The 18,031-nt window shown below is 40.0% G+C and overlaps 1 protein-coding gene across 1 annotated transcript in view; it reads right to left on the bottom strand.

Annotated features, from left to right (window-relative positions):
* LOC104672940 (autism susceptibility gene 2 protein-like) overlaps nt 1–18,031 on the bottom strand; it is an 877,014-nt gene that overhangs the window by 366,747 nt on the left and 492,236 nt on the right. The window lies entirely within an intron of this gene.

The raw sequence follows: 18,031 nt of genomic DNA, 5'->3' as shown, positions 1-18,031 counted from the left end.
TCCTGTTTACCAATTTCTGTGGTGTAAATACTTCCACCATGGCTACTAAAGTGATGTCATTGAATGCAGAGTTAGAAAAAGAGGCTCAATAACATATCATTTTGTAGTATTTCTACCATATACCAGATGTAAATAACCTCAAGGTCATGGATATTACTGAAATGTAGCAACTAATGAGGAAGTGATGAATTTTGAATACTGATTACAATTAAGTAAATTATATTAAAAGCACAGGTAAGTTTACATAACATTTTTTTTTGAGATAGGGTCTTGGTCTGTTGCCCAGACTGGAGTGTAGTCTCCTCTCCTCACTGCAACCTCCATCTCCTGGGTTTAAGTAATTCTGCCTCAGCCTCCCAAGTAGCTGGGATTACAGGAGCCTGCCACCATGCCCATCTAATTATTTTTTTCATATAACTTAAACTTCTAATAAAGGTTTTATTAAAAAACCAGCTCACAAAATTCTTGAAAACTTAACTGGTTCTTATGAACGGTTAACGAGGCAGTTCCAGCATAGCAAAGTACAATCCTTTTGTCACAAAAGTGAAGTTCCTGCCTCACTGTCATTGGCAGATGGTATTTGGTTTCTTCCCACTGGTGTGTAAGGGGGACATAAAGATATGCAGGCCACAAGGTCATTTATGACTGGGCTATCCCTCCCTTGATGGTTATCAATCTGCAGCAGGGCTGGCAAACAGAACTGTTCTCCAGGCAAAGTTAACCCTGGCACCATTATTCCATGTTTTCTATCAATCGAGACAAGAAACTGAGGGAGAAAAAAGCAAAGATATAGTCTTGACATTAACAGTTACTTTATTTTCTAATACAGATGTGTCTGAAAGCTTTCTTAGCTGCTTTCCACAGAATGCAATGAAAACATGAGAGTAGACGAGAATTTAAACAAAGCAACACACAAGTTATATGGCACTAACAAAGTCAAAATTCTTCAATACCAAAGTCTTCGCAGGATGAACAGGATATTTCTCTCATTCTCTACTTTCTCCACCATTTCCTTTCTTCCCTCCCCTCTACCCCACATTCTCCTGTCTTCCTCCCTTCAGGGGTTAGGGGGATTGATAGTGGAGGACATTCAATTACCATACCTTGGCCCTTCTTTTATCCTATTAAAACATTATCCTATTAAAACACAGCAAGAAAATGGCACAGATAATGAAGACATGAGGTAGGTAGACCATGGTAGGCACAAAAGAGAAAGAAAATACTGCCTTTATGAACAAAGAAACTTTACTTCATTAGTTTGAAACAGGAGTACAGTAGTACCCCTTACCTGTAGTTTCAGTTACCCATGTAGTACCCCTTATCTGTAGTTTTAATATTCACAGTCCAAAAATATTAAATGGAAAACTCTGGAAATAAACAATTCACCAATACATTTTAAATTAGGCAGTACTCTGAGTTGCATGGTGAAATCCCATATTGTCCTGATCTGTCCACCCAGGATGGGAATCATTTCTTTGTCCAGCCTGGTGTATACGCTGCCTGTTAGTCACTTAGTAGCTGTCTTGGTTATCATATCAAAAAAGTATGGACAGGGATTGGTACTGTCCACAGTTTCAGGTATCCACTGGGTGTCTCAGAACATACCAACATGGATAACAGGGACTACTGTAAGGACTAAACCGGAGTCCTACTAACACAAACATTCACTGACCTCCTACCATATGCCTGACCCTGAGTACAGGCCATGGAGAATATGGTGATAAATAGGCCAGGATACCTGACCACTTGTCCATGTACAAAACATCCAAGAATGAGACCAGCATATCCACTGTCAATCTGAACATTAAATCTTCCAAAATTATGATGACAGCAAATGACTACTTTAGGGTGGTAGTATTCAGAAGACTGGAAAATATATTCCAGACATGGAACGGTCTGGAGTTTAATTTAGCAGGGAGGTATGCACAGGAGGCCGTGAAAAAGAAAGGGAGCGATGTATTGCCATCCAGAAGGGGTAAAACAATCCTGGTCAGAGAGTGCAGCCTGATGGCTTCCACTCTTGGTGAAATGTTGGCATTTGTGTGTGTACCACAGAGAGAAACAAAGGCAGAGAGCTGTTCCATCTACGTCACCATTCTACTAGGAATTCCCAGGTATAATTTCTGATCAACTTCCAAATGTTTTCATTATGAAACCAGGATCAGTAAAAGAACAGTATTTAGATGTGTCTCAGTTGTTCTTTAATTCACTTTAGATCAACTAACACTTACTTTGCTCTTAAGCTTTGTGAGATTACAAAAGTGAACATGACAGCGGCTCTAGTCAATCACATAAAGATGACAGGTACAGATACACATACAGAATACTATGTAAAGTCAGCATTTCAACCATATAAACACGGCAGGAGACTCAAAACATCTGGGCTTGGACTTTGCCAACTACTGGGACATATCTCCCTGCGCCTACCTTTTATGCACTCTCAGAATTGTTAGTGACCATAAGAACCATCCCATCCAATAATGAGTCAAAGCTAACATTCTCTCACAACATCCCCGCAAGGTCAGCAACAGATGTCTACAATATTGTCAGTGACTTAAACCCTCTAAATAATGCCCATCCCTCTTATGGACAGCTCAAATTGTTAGAAAGTTCCTATTTATATATTGAATCTACTATATCTTCTATCCACTGCTCTCCCCTGTGTCCTCCAGGACCCCCCAGAATAAGTCTAATTCCTCTTCTACATGACAGCCCTTTAAATAATTGAAGACAGTTATCATATATCCCTCCAGGCTATATATCTACACTTCTTTCAAACATTTCTAATAGGACATGATTCTGAGTCCCTTCAACCATCTGGATAACTTTCTCTGCATGCACTCTAATTGAAATACTCTCTTAGCTTTGTTCAAACAGGCTGCTACTCAACTATGTTTTCACAATTTGTATTTGTACTGTCAAGATACATTCTTAGCTCTAGACACAGGGTTTTGCATCTATCTCTTTTCAACATTTAAGCCTGAAAGATTTCAGCTGCTATCCTAAGGCCTTTTGGGATCTTACTCCTATCACCCAAAGTCTAAGTGATCTCTCTCTTCATCAGGTTATCCACACATTAGATCCACAAGTCAATTCCAACCTCAGTCAAGTCACTAATAAAAATGTTGACATCATTGAATCAAGAGCACACAGCCTGTGGCCTGCAACCACAGACCACTCTTCATGTTTCCTAATTATTAGACCTGTTATAATTCTACCTAACTACAGTAAGTCATCACTTAGCATCGTCAATAGGTTCTTCGAAAGTGCAACTTTAAATGAAATGATGTACAGTATGTCCTTGGATGATATCTTTTTGTTCAACATCTTTTCACTATAATGTCAGTGAGAAAAAGAGATTAGTTTCATTATATGCCATTTTGCTTAAGGTAGCAGTGTCCAAGAAATGACTGACAACATTAAGTGAGAACTTACTGTAAACTATTATTAACTTGAGCCTTTTCCATGTCCTCTATGAAGATTTTAATGCGATGCTTTTTTATGCCAACTCTTTACTAGCAAAGAAAATAAAACTTCTTTATGCCAAAAAAAAAAAAGAGAAAGTATTTTCCATCAGAAAGAAGACTAAAACATACCAGGTACATATTATCTAAGATATTCTTCTAAAGCAGAGTTGGTAAACGATGGCCAATGGGCCAAATCAGCCTGCTGCCTGTGTTTTCTTTTCTTTTTTATTTTATTTTTTTTTTTGAGGCCTGTTTTTATAAATAAAGTTATTTTATTAGAACACATCCACATCCATCTGTTTACATACTGCCTATATGGCTGCTTTCCTGCTACAGTGGCAGAGTTGAGTAGCTGCACCAGAGACTGTATGGCCCGAAAAACCTAAAATATTTACTATCTGGCTATGTATAGAAAAAGTTTGGCAATCCCTGCTGCAGAAGAAGTAATATAGGTGGCATAACATTTTAAGTGAACCTCCACAAGTTCCCAGTGATGACTACTTCTTTTATTAAACTCCCAGACAGCATTCATTAATAATATTTTCTAGAATATTTTCTGAACTGACATCAAGCTAATTGGTCCACAGTTTCTACAATTCCCCTTCTCCATTATGAAAATCAGAAGTATTCAGACCTTTTCATTATTTGTACATTAGAGATACTGAAGAGATAATGCCTTTTAGCCATGTGTATTTGTACTGTCAAGGTACATTTTTAGCTCTAGACACAGGGTTTCATATCTATCTCTTTTATTATTTGTACATTAAGGATACTGAATACATAATGCCTTTTAGTAATGAATCTATAGTATACTTTAACATATTTGTATTTGTAGTTTATGTTTTCATAGAATACATGTAGTCCACATATTTATAGAGCACACTCAATGTTGAGTGCCTTTAGCTACAAGGCATGCTTGGGGCATCAACAGCAGGTTAGCAGAGAAATTAGAGAAAGCTGAAACATAATCAGGGGTACAAAAGTCAACTCTGCACTGGGACATCCTTCCCATGGCGTCTAAAATGAAAAATCTAAATGAGTGGGCTGAACTAGAGGGAGACACTGATTCATTCTCCTATGGATCCAATATTGCTATATGGGAGACAAGTAGTCAACAGCAGTTTCTGAGCTATGTTGAGACTTGTTGCCAATGGAAAAGCAATCTTTTGATGTCCAGTGGGAGAGGAATTGTTCTGGATGGAGCCAGCTCCCCTAAGCAGAAGCTGAAAGCAAAATACAGGTTTATTCCCTTGGGAGAGAGATGAGCAATGGTAAGGTGTCATCACTTCAAGGCATCCAAGGTAGAAATCTGAACTATCTAATGACTAGACACAAATGGGAATGACTTGGTGGAAAGCTCAGTAATGTCCTTAAAGTACATGAAATGCTGACATCAAAAGAGGAGATAAATTCCATGTATCAACAAATAAGCAAATTTCTAATACCTGCCAAGATAGGTTCAAATTTGGGGAATGGTTACACCAAAACATACGGGATAGTATGCATGTATTCCCTCCTACTTAGGGCAGGTCATGGCCTCTGAGCCAGGTACCTCCACAGCAAAAGGTCTTGATTTACTTCAGTGTGGTGTACAATAGTATCATTTTCCACATGTGCCATGATGAGACAGGGTTGGGAGGCACTGGATTCAACCAAACCTGCAGATGACAGGACTTCAACCTTAGTAGCTAGAAGACCAGACAAGATGGGGGTAATGCAGTGGAAAAGGGATTCTGGAACAAATGGGATAACTTGAGTGAGCTAGAACTAAACTGCAAGGACACTAATCCTCAAACAGCGTTTTTAAGGATGGGGATAGAAAGGCTCCCCAAGTGAAAGAAATGGTCCAAAATAAAAAGGGTGAGACTCAACAATAACTTTTATGTGGCCAGTGTCAACTAAGAGCCCCACGAAATTAATGAGGAATATAACGAACATTGAAGCAGTTACGTGGGATCCAGTCTCACTCAGATAAAAAGATAACATCCAAGGGAAAGACACGGTCTATACAATGAAAAGTGAAGGAAAACTTCCAGATATCGAAAAGTTATCAGCCAGATGAACAGAAATGCCGTAACGGTGTCTGTAACCACCACCTGTGACTTCTTTCCAGAAAACCAACAAACTGCAGAAGTCAGCTAAACCATAATCAATCCACATATTTTGTAAGGATGCATAATATATTCAGTTGACAAACAATTCTGCCAAGTAGCTCTTCTACATGTTGATCATGTCAACAAAATTAATTTGACATTTACAGCTATTTTGAGAATAAAATGCAGTTGCTTAAATTATTCTGTGGAAGCAACATGAGACAGAATTATTCAGTTGACAAAATCTAATTAGGTGTAAATTATTTCAGGTCATATAAATTATAAAACCTTTCATAGATAAGTATTTTAATTCAAAGTGGCTCCAAGTGCTATAGAATATTAATAGGTCCACATTTGTTTGCAGTACTTCCACATTTCTGCCTCCAGTAGTAGCACCTATTTCCCCAGTATTGGCTTAGATGGTAATTCTCATTCTGCCTTTGCGGGCCCTTAGTTGTACAAGGAGGAAGGAAGGAAAGGAGGACATTTCTATGCTGGAAACTTTACACAATTCATATTTTTTATTGAGAAATAATCCATATACCATGTAATTCACTTTTCTTTGTAAACAATATTACCTTCCATTTGATAAATGGAGAAATAAAGGCTCAGAGAGATTAAGGAATCCTGCTAATAATACATAACTCATCTGTGGCAAAATGTTCGAAAATAAATGCAAAGCCCATGTCCACTACTCGAGGCTGGCCTTAACGCCCCACCCTTTTTTTTGAGATGAGATCTCGCTTTGTCACCCAGGTTGGAGTGCAATGGTGTGGTCTCAGCTCACTGCAGCCTCCACCTGCTGGGTTCAAGTAATTCTCCTGCCTCAGCCTCCCAAACAGCTGGGACTACAGGCGTGTGCCACCATGCCCAGCTAATTCCTGTATTTTTAGTAGAGATGGGGTTTCACCATGTTGGTCAGGCTGGTCTTGAACTCCTGACCTCAGGTGATCCACCCACCTCGGCCTCCCAAAGTGCTGGGATTACAGGCATGAGCCTTTGCACCTGGACCACTAGCCCCTTAAGAAGCTCTCCTCTCCTCTGTTTCTGTTCATCTGGCTAGAACCTTTTGGCCAGCCTAAAGCATTGCAAAGGAAGAGGAAGTGAAGGGGTGACCAGTAAAAGACTACAGAAAAAAGAGGAGAGGGGAGGTGAGTGGAGGGGAGGGGAGGGGGAGAAAGCAAACAAGCTGGCCAGCCCAACTAGAGGTTGAAATAGACATATGATCTTTGCTTATATCTGATTTACTAGAGAACTAGAAATTTTAGTGAAATAGTGAATTAAAACTAACATTTGAATCACTTGTGATTAGGAGAACTTACTCTTCTTTGAAATGGGGGTAATATTTGTCTTTCTCATCCTCAAAGAGACAATGGAGATAACAAACATGATTTTTAAATGAAAGATACACAGAAAATACAAATACAAAGAATGCTTCATAAAGCAAATGACAGCCATGCAGAAATGCTCATTACAGAACAGTGTCCACCAGGAGACCAACCTATGTTAGGAATGAAAATGTCATTAATGGTGGTGATCTGAATCTGTGGATAAATCAGGCAGTGTCTAGGAAAGATAGAATCCTCTCTACTGTTTATTTAGAATCATTCCTGTTTTGCACTAGTGCCATTATCTCTCTGATGTCAGCGCACTACTTTCTGCTGAACCTCGGGACTATGTAAGGTCAAAGGCTTGAACCAACCTGGCTACCAGGGAATGGAGAAGGAGAGAAGCCCATCTGTCATGAAGTGGCAGTTCTTATTCTACTAAAGGATAACAGCTGTGAATGGCCTACACATCAAGTTCAAGTTCTGTATATATATCCACAGGCACATTCTAAACAATGTGGTCAGGCACAAGCTGTCCTAAAAGAAGAGAATAACTCAGGCCTCATGCTAGGCCTGCTAAGCTTTCTCTAATCCACTCTGATTTTCATCCAGAAAAAACAATACTGCCATGATCATCTATAATAAGAAAGGAGTGGCTGGCAGGGTTCAGGGAGGGAAGGTAAGATAGAAATGAAAAGAAGAAAAGAAAAATTAAAAAGGGTGAGAAGAAAGCAACCAAGAAAAATCATTTGTAACCGTAAAATCATGTCCTCGCTTTTGTCAGTGTTCTCTCCCAATTCTATAAGAGTTAAAGGCCGCCAAGTAATAGGGCCTGCAGAGTTTTCCCTTGGGCCGCAGCCAAGGCCAGTAACCCTGCTATTAGAGACCTGCCAAGCTTTGTCAATGCAATCTGCTGAATGCCTTGAGTGACAAGCGATCAATATTCTCCACTCTCATGGGTCATCACAGGTGACACAGGACTAAGTAATAAAACAGCCCTGGCTGCCTCCTCTAACTTAAATGCTTCCCTAGCCACAATATTTCTTTTTTGTCTAAACGCCTGTAGCTAAATTTCTCACAGATCGAACCATCTGATGGGGATAGAGATTCTGAAGAATTGCAATGTGTCTGAATTGATGCTAGCCAGTGAAAGCTCAGTAGACTGGAGAAATAGGTTCAAATAAATCGAAAATGACTAGTTACAGAGTTGTAATCTGCCAGTATCAGACCCTGTAGCAACAAGCCAATATGAAAAAAAGCACACTGACAACCAACCACGATCAAGTCACCTGCGAAAATGAGAACCCATTTTTTCCCCACTACTGTGTTGATGATAAGCACTTTTCTCTGCAACATTTCTGGTGGTAGGAGAGAGAAGGGGGAACCTCACATTGTAGGGAGCAGTCAGCACTGTAAACAATAAAGAATTATTACATTTCCCCAGGAATGAGGAAGAGCCAAAAAGGTACATTCAAGGTGAAGGCATGAGGATGTGCTGTCTGTTGGGATGCAGACCAGGTGCCAGCATCTCCTCCCTCTTGGTTGACGGGACTGCATGGAAGGCTCTCTTTCCCTCCAGCCCTACAGAGAAGCAGCTATGAGGAAGAGGAGAGCTGTGAAGTAAGTCACTCATTCATATGATGACCCTAGGAGAACTTCTAGTCAGAATTCCCAAATGGAATAGATTCCTAAAGTAGTGTTACTGAGCAGATGACAGAAAGCTCAAGTCGACCGATCATTTAAACAAAACGGGGAATTTATTATAAGCCATTAGGTTCAGAAGAAACCCAGGAAGGTCCTAAGAGTCCTGCTAGCTGCTTCAGTACAGTATTTCATTTTAAGTAACCAAAAATATTTTTTTAAAAATTTTTTAAGACTTCACATTCTCAAGCGTTAAGGCTTTCTAAAGTACCTGGTGAATTTCTGTCTCAGTGAAATCCTCTCTCCCTCCCTAGCTTTTTTTTTTTTTTTCAGGTGGAGTCTCCTTCTGTTGCCCAGGCTGGAGTGCAGTGGCACGATCTTGATTGTGGCTCACCGCAAACTCCGCCTCCCAGGTTCAAGTGATTCTCCTGCCTCAGCCTCCCGAGTAGCTGGGACTACAGGCACGTGCCACCACAACCATGCCCGGCTAATTTTTTGTAGAGACAGGGTTTCACCGTGTTAGCCATGGATGGTCTCGATCTCCTGACCTCGTGATCCGCCTGCCTCAGCCTCCCGAAGTACTGGGATTACAGGCGTGAGCCACTCTGCCTAGCCTCTTTTTTTTTTTTCTGAGACAGAGTCTCGCTTATCGCTCAGGCTGAAGTGCAGTGGCGCAATCTACGCTCACTGCAAACTCCGCTTCTCGGGTTCAAGCAATTCTCCTGCCTCAGCCTTCAGAGTAGCTGGGATTACAGGCGTGCACCACCACACCTGGCTAATTTTTTTTTTTTTTTTTTTTTTGCAGAGACAGGGTTTTGCCATGTTGGCCAGGTTGGTCTCAAACTCCTGACCTCAGGTCATCCGCCAAACTCAACCTCCCAAAGTGCTGGAATTATAGGCATGAGCCACTGAGCCTGGCCTCCATTAAAATACTCTCTGTTCAAATTTAAATAAACACATATATCCTCAGAACACATCTAATATCCCCAGAGTGCCACCAGGCTGACAGTACAGGCAACCCGAATCTCTTCATCTTCTCTCTCTTTTAGGCACAAATGGCTATTGGGAGGCCCAGAATACCAGAAAACACGCAACAAAACCTAACTAAAATTGCTGCTGAGAACCACAGCTTTCTGAAATACCTGGTGCCCTTTTAGAAACAAAGGTTTGGTATTTCTCTGCATGGAGTAAAGGAACACAAAAATAGAGAGATTTATGATTTATATTCTTGGTCATACTGACCTACTCTCACTTCTAATTATATTTATTCTTTATTTTGTATTTTTTTACTCCCTATAATAATTATAAAAATGATCTACATCCCAACAGCCATACCAAATGTTTTCCTATTATAACAGGATGGTCCCCAATGATGCTTGAAAAACTGGTAGCTGAACCAGGATATTTAATATTTTATACCCTGATATTCATGAATTAGAATTTGAAATAAGGATAAAATCAAGTCATTAATAAGCAGTCTCTGGAGAGCAAAAAAAAAAAAAACCATGGCCTTTTATAGAATTTGACAGAGAATTCTCTAAGGAAAAAAATGTGATTTTTAATTCAAGATTGTCCCTGTTGAGAGGAATAATTGATTTATTACACAGGAAGCAGCTAATCTATAATAAGCAGTATCATCTGCTTACTATAGATCTCACAGAACAACATGAAGAAGGCTAATGTAGGACAGGATTATAGGAATAGACATTTATTAGTAACATGAAAGCCCCAGCAATTAGGATTAATTACAAAGGGAGAATCTGACCTAACTGATCCTGTATTACACAGCTAGGAAATTAATGATGAAGTTGTACCCCTAAAAAATCAAGTGATCAATAAATGAATGGGTGAATTCATCTGTGAGAGTATCTAGAATCTTGCTTGGCACATTCTGGACTCAGTATCTCTCAATGAAGAGTGATTTCAAAGTAAGAGTTGTCTGACTCACACACACCACAATTAGTAGAGGCCTACTAGCTCTATCCACTTGAAAGTCAGGGAGAGTTTTGCTCCATGTATGTCTCTCTGAACCCTGTTACTGAGGTACTTCTGCCTCCCCAACCTCCACAGAGGTCAATTCTTGCCAATCCCCACTAATCACTTGGAAGCCCTGGTAGGCCATGAGATCAGTTGGGCACACACTTAAAAGGGCACAATGACTCTACCTAGTCGGTCCCCCAATGCTTTAGAAAACTATATGGAAGCATTAAGATGCAAGTGACAGTCAAATGTCTTAGTGGTGAAAAGAAATCTCAAGTCCAGAATAACTACATCAATCCTTCTGGATTATCACTACTTATCGAAAGGTCTCACAGACTGAAAGTCATACTTCTACAAAAAGTGCAGATGCCCAAGGCAAAACAAGCCATCACTTGGATTTCCTTCTGACATGTGTGAGCATTTCTCTGTGGTTAGTTAAGTACCTCTGCTTTGCTAGGAAAGCATGTCAGCCAAAGATCTGATGAGTTGAAGTGGCTACATTAATCATCTAGTTGATATGATTGCTTTTCTTTTCTTAAGCTATATTCACTATTAAACAAATACCATCAATTGCACTCTGAAGTATCAGGACAATGTCCCTACAAGTCACTGCCACTATGACTGTAATGTGCCAGAAGAAATACAAAGCAGCTATACAAAATATTTGAAAATAAAATCTTTCATGACGATAAAAAGTAATATGCACTTATTTTAGAAAATAAATCTACTTATGGCCAGGCACGGTGGCTCACACCTGTAATCCCAGCACTTTCGGAGGCCAAGGCGGGTGGATCATGAGGTCAGGAGATCAAGACCATCCTGGCTAACACGGTGAAACCCTGTCTCTACTAAAAATACAAAAAAAAAATTAGCCGGGTGTGATGGCAGGCGCCTGTAGTCCCACCTACTCGGGAGGCTGAGGCAGGAGAATGGTGTGAACCTGGGAGGCGGAGCTTGCAGTGAGCAGAGATCACGCCACTGCACTCCAGCCTGGGCCACAGAGCAAGACTCCACCTCTTTCTCAAAAAAAAAAAAAAAAATCTACTTATGTTTTGCCAATCTAAACTTAATCACTGACTATAAACATCTGGGTGCATTTTCTTTCTGTTTTCAATTCATTCTTGTTTTCACTCTCTTTTTGCATATAAATTCAAATATTATTGTATGTATACACTTTTTAGTAAAATTAAGATACAGCAAATATTCTGCCTTGTAGTAAGTATTTTGCACACTTATTATTTAACCTCTGCATAATATTCCAAAATAGAACATAACATAAATTAACCATGCATTGTCATGATGTTGGGTATTTAGGCTATATGAAGCTTTTCTTTTTCCTTTTTTTTTTTCAGACAGGTTCTCACTCTGTCACCCAGGCTGGGGAGCAGTGGCGTGATCACAGGCTCACTGCAGCCTCAATCTCCCAAGCTCAGGTGATCCTTCTGCCTTAGTCCTGCAAGTAGCTGGGATCACAGGCATGTGCCACTACTCCCAGCTAATTTCATTCCTTAAATTATTTGTAGAGATGGGATCTCTCTATGTTGCCCAGATTGGTCTTGAACTCCTTTGCTCAAGCGATGCTCCCAACTTGAACTCCCAAAGTGCTGGGATTACAGGCGTGAGCGACCAAGCCTGGCCTGAAGTTTTCGTCACATCTGATCACCAACTCAGCATGTCCTAGACAAACAATTAATGGATCAAAAGGTATTACTATTTTGAAGAATCTTGACAAACATTATAAAAGGGCTTTCCAGTGGTATATAAAAGTGACAGTCTCACTATATTTTTCCCAGAAGTTAGTAATCTCACTTCTGCAAATCATTATTAATTTCCTAAGTGAAAAATAGTACCTCCTTATTACTTTTAATTGCATTTCTTTAACTATTATGTATACTGCATTCTTAGATATTTAATTTCTATCATCATTCCAAACCAGACTTTATTGACTGGCAGTAAACTGAGCTAATTTCATTAAGAGAAGTTAAATGCCTTAAGCCTTCTGAGGAATTATTGTTTTAATGATGATTCTCTTTTGGTTAAAAGGCTGCAATCCAAAATGCATCATAAGTTAATCACACTGTACTTTTTGCCTCTTTTTCCCCAATAAGAACTTTTCTTGAAGAAATCATTATCATTAAATGCCTAAATGAGAAAGATGTTTATCAAAACTGACATCATCACATAAGTTAACAAGCCTCCTGACTGTGTGTTGACTTGGATATTACCATACTCCAGAGTGCTATACAAATTTGTAAATAGCTCTCAGGGGAGGACAAATAGACGTGAGTTTGAAAAAGCTTAATCTCATAAAATCTAAGCAAAAATGAGTAACTTTAAGATTCTTAAAATTATTTACTGGGGGCCAGGAGTGGTGGCTCACGCCTGTAATCCCAGCACTTTGGGAGGCCGAGGCGGGTGGATCATGAGGTCAGGGGTTCAAGATCAGCCTGGCCAACATAGTGAAACCCTTTGTCTACTAAAAATACAAAAATTAGCTGGGTGTGGTGGCACGCACCTGTAGTCCCAGCTATTCAGGAGGCTGAAGCAGTAGAATCGCTTGAACCCGAGAGATGGAGTGCAGTGAACTGACATGGTGCCATTGCACTCCAGCCTGGATAACAGAGCAAGACTCTGTCTCAAATTAAAAAAAAAAAAAAAAAGTATTTACTGGGTATAGATCTGTAAAGTTAGATTTTTTAATTAAACTTTTAATAGGACATAAAGATGATTGTCGCAAACAGATAAGAGACATGCACTTTTCATTCATTTCCTCTATTAAACATGACTTTGAACTTAAATATTTGTCTTCCCTTGAAAAAAAAACAAAAATTCAAAGACGGGAATGAAGGACTATTCAACTCCAAAATTAAAAAGAAAATGTTAAATTTAGCTTTTTAAACATAATTTGGTTAAGTGAAAATTTTATAATTTATGATCAATCACTATTAAGAAGGTAGTCAAAAGTAAGTTCAAACTATACTTCCATTGCCTTATAGGGATGTGCTTTGAAAATAAAAATTTATAAGATATTGCACACATGATTTTCAATTATTTTACAAAATTTTAAAAAAATGATGGCAAAATTATCAAACTGATTTATTTCTTATTATTGTAGCACCAACTATTCCTACAGAATGCAAAGATCAGTCAGCAACATCACTGCTAACACTCAACTGGTCTTTTAAGGCTTAATTTCTTCTTCTTCAAAACACAATTCATACAATCCCAGCTACCTGAGAAGGAGACTGAGGCAGGGGAGTCGCATGAGGCCAGGAATTTGAGACCAGTCTAAGCAACAAAGCAAATCTCCCTCTCTATTAAAAAAACTGTTTTTAAATAGCTGTGTGTGGTAGCATATACCTGCAGTCCCAGATACTCAAGAGGCTGAGGTGGGAGGATTCCCTGAGCCCACGAGTTTCAGGCTGCTATAGGCTATAATTGTACCATTGCATTCTAGACTGGGTGACAGGGAGGGACCCTATTAAAAATAATAACTATATATTGAGATGGAGTTTCACTCTGGTTGCCCAGGCTGGAGTGCAGAGGCACAATCTCGGCTCACCATAACCTCCACCTCCTGGGTTCAAGCAATTCTCCTGCCTCAGCCTCCCGTGTAGCTGGGATTACGGGCATGAGCCACCACACTCGGCTAATTTTTTTGTATTTTTAGTAGAGATGGGGTTTCACCATGGTAGTCAGGCTGGTCTTGAACTCCTGACCTCAGGTGATCCACCTGCCTCAGCCTCCCAAAGTGCTAGGATTACAGGTGTTAGCCACCGTGCCTGCCAATAATAATTTTTAAAACAATTTTAAAAAACAGTTCAGGAAAGTATCTAGCTGATAAAGTTTTCATGTTTTTTTTCCTTGAATTCTGGTAGATGAAAGATAAATATTCCTTTCATGTTACTGTAATGCACTGGTTTGGCCATTCAATATCCTTTTTATCATGGTAGGAGGGAGGCAAAGAAAAAATAATGTAATATATCCCCAAAATGTATCTAGGGGAGGGTTGGGGTTCACAGGAATAGCTGGTGAAGGTGGTGGGACTGAACAGATTTTCCAAGAGTGATTTGTTCAGATGCTATGTCAGGGTGCTCTTTACACACAATCATATAGAAATGCCCCCCAGCACTTCACATCTCTGTTCACTTGCTCATTTGTTTGTTCAATCATTTGGTCATTCATTCACTCATTTATTCAACAATTGATGAGCACCTACTGTTGTCTCTGGGGATATAAATATGTATATAATAATCCCCAGGTTAAACCTTAGAGGAGAAAGACATGTAACCCACACACAAAGTAATACCTACTACCTGGAAAGATAGGAACATAGGATAAAGCAAATCATGATACAAATGACTAAAGTTCACATTGGTTGTAGAGGTCTAATAGTGCCATACATTACAATTCTAGGCTCCAACGCAAAGCTTCACAAGGGGACTTCCTCCATACTATGAGTCTTAAAAAGAATTTCACCATCCATTTTGGGAGGTGTCTTATCTACCTATGGTCCATCAAGCACCACATTTGCTCTTAAGTCTTTAAGTCTAATTAACCCCAAATTGTAAATCTGGGTGCAAACTATGACCAACACCAAGCAGCTCCCACTTGGAGGGCATTTGAGTGAAGAAAACCTAGACCTGGACCCTCAGGAATGATAAACTCTCTAGTAAATGACAGACAGCAGTTTCAGAAGTGGTATGTAGTAAACATAAACCACTTTTGTTTGTTCCAAGGCCAAAAAGCAGCCATTGTATACTATCTGCTTGCTGGATTTGTGATGTTTCTATTCCCAGTTAAAGGAGCTATTTCTGGAGCTGACCCCGGTATAAAAGCTGGGGTGAGCTGGGCTTTTCTGCCTATTAGAGTGAGCAGCAGAGCAAAGGGTAAACCTCTGACTAGTCAGGTCAGAGTACACAGACACTGATTCAGGTTTAGCTGACAGTGCCAGGCAAGGCATTTGTAATCTTCCCAGTTAGCACTAAATCAGCATGGTGTACACGAGCCCTTGACAGAGGACAGACAAGCGGGATTCACTAAAAGGATAAAGAGTGGCCTGCGAAGCACAGATGCTGAACACAGTCCAAATCCTTCATTTCTTAAGCTAAAGATGCTTTGCTGAAACCCACATCCATTCAGGACAAGTCTTGGCTCTTCCGTAGTAGAATGACGCCTTCTAGTCTGATCCTGAGAAAACAGACTACGCTCATTCCAAGAATTTAGAACTCAGTAATTAAAAGGCATACTCTCGCCACTCCTTCTACTCTCTCTTGCCTGGAGGAAAGAAAAGTCAAAGCAAAAATTAAGGAGATGCCATCCAAACCATTGTGATTACCCAGAGTAGGGTAATTTATGGTTTGAGTTCTTTATGCCTTCCTGACAATTAATCACACCAAGCTGCAGAGCAGGTGAAGTGTGGCTGAACAGGATCCTGAGCTCTTTTCGAGGTGTTCTTTTCAAGTTTACAAACACATTCAAAGAAGAAAAGAGAGAAGGACCTAACAAAAACTCAGGCAAAATGGACCTGAAAATGAACACTGCCACTGCTTTGTTAGACACCTAAGACTTCCCTTATACAACGCATGTGTTGTCTTACACGACACTTTCTGTTTCTGCCATTCAAAACACTCTACAAGTGCTATCTATGAGGTGCTATGATCTCTGGTTTACCAGTGAGAAAACTGAGGCTGAGAAAAGTTAAATAACTTGCCCATGATCACGCAGCCAGGAGATGAGAAAGTATACCAACATAATATCCTGTTAAATGTGTAAATGGATTTTTATATATCAAATCCCATTTAAATCCAGCAGAGCAACTTGCTATTTAAAGAACTCCTAGGGTGAACCATTTTGAAGGAAAAAAAAAAAAACAAAACAAAACCCAAAACCCATCAGCAATGTGAATAACCACCCCTTGATTTGTTTATCATCGAAATTCAAATTTTTTTGGTGATCATAACCGATGAAAACAAGTTCCACTTGGAAATGCTGAATGTGGTACAACTGCCAGCATCCATCACGCTGTGGGTGGGGATGTTGGGAAAGGGGACTGGTGGGGACAGGCTACCCTACACTCTGAACAAAAGGACGCTCATATACAAACAAGGCACAAAAGTGCTCACTTAGCAGTTTACAACTCATGCAAAAGCACCTGGCCTTCATACTGGAAGTAATGAATCATAGATCAGAAGGGAACTAAGATGGTCTCCTGCCCACAGGGAAAGAAGATAATGTATCCACTTGACAAATGACCTAATATGGAAGAATGAAAAAGGAAGTAGCCTAGTTCCTTTCCAAATTCTACCCAGGTTTACTGCCACAACTGACCTCTTAATTCAAAACAACAGAGTTCATGTAACTCTTCGCTAACAGAGTAGGGTGAGGTAAGTAAACTGTATTAAATGTTAACAACTAGCTATTTTACAGATTCCAACCAAGAGCTTAGAAACATGCTTAACATGAGAGAGAAGGGCTATAATTTAGAAATGTCATAATGGGGATAAATGTCACTGTGGAATGATGAAACTAGCTAAGGTTATCAAATTGCAACTTGTGAAAAACAATGTACATTGGGATAAATATGTGTCTTGTCTTATTTCTTTTTTTTTTTTTTTTTTTTTTTTGAGACGGAGTCTCGTTCTGTCACCTGGGCTGGAGTGCAGTGGTGCAATCTAGGCTCACTCCAACCTCCGCCTTCCAGGTTCAAGCGATTCTCCTGCCTCAGCCTCCTGAGTAGCTGGGACTACAGGCGTGTGCCACTACGCCCAGATAATTTTTGTATTTTTAGTAGAGATGGGGTTCCACCATGTTGGCTGGCCAGGATGGTCTCAATCTTTTGACCTCATGATCCGCCCACCTCGGCCTCCCAAAGTGCTGGGATTATGGGTGTGAGCCACTGTGTCTGGCCAAATATGTGTCTTATTTCTATAGAAGGTACATCAGTAACTGACTTTGATCAGAAAAAAACAACAAGAATATTTCAAATGAAGAGTAAAAATGTTTTCTCTACATAAAAGGAAGGTTTGTGAGAGAAAAATTAGGGAAGAAACAACTCGGCCCAGCACAGTGGCTCACGCCCGTAATCCCAGCGCTTTGGGAAGCCGAGGCGGGTGGATCACCTGAGGTCAGGATTTCGAGACCAGCCTGGCTAACATGGCGAAATCCCATCTCTACTAAAATAAGAAAAATTAGCTGGGCGTGGTGGCGGGCACCTGTAATCTCAGCTACTTGGGAGGCTGAGGCGGGAGAACTGCTTGAACCCAGGAGGCTGAGGTTGCAGTGAGCCGAGATAGTACCATTGCACTCCAGACTGGGCGACAAGAGTGAAACTCCGTCTCTGGGGGAAAAAAAAGAAATAACCCTTAAATTCCACCCACAAGCCTGCCCCAAGTTAAGTTCACCAAATAAATAGTTAATCCATTGGGAAGTTTATTTCACCAAACCATGATATTAAAAGTTATTAAGTATTTCATGTCTATATAGTACTTAGCAGAGTACTACCGTAAGTATCTTTTATTAT

This window comes from Rhinopithecus roxellana, chromosome 6 (assembly GCF_007565055.1).
Source record: "Rhinopithecus roxellana isolate Shanxi Qingling chromosome 6, ASM756505v1, whole genome shotgun sequence".
NCBI classification, from domain to species: Eukaryota; Metazoa; Chordata; class Mammalia; order Primates; family Cercopithecidae; genus Rhinopithecus; species Rhinopithecus roxellana.
The sequence above is the reverse complement of the archived record's forward strand: the minus strand, read 5'-3'. Positions and strand labels throughout refer to the sequence as shown.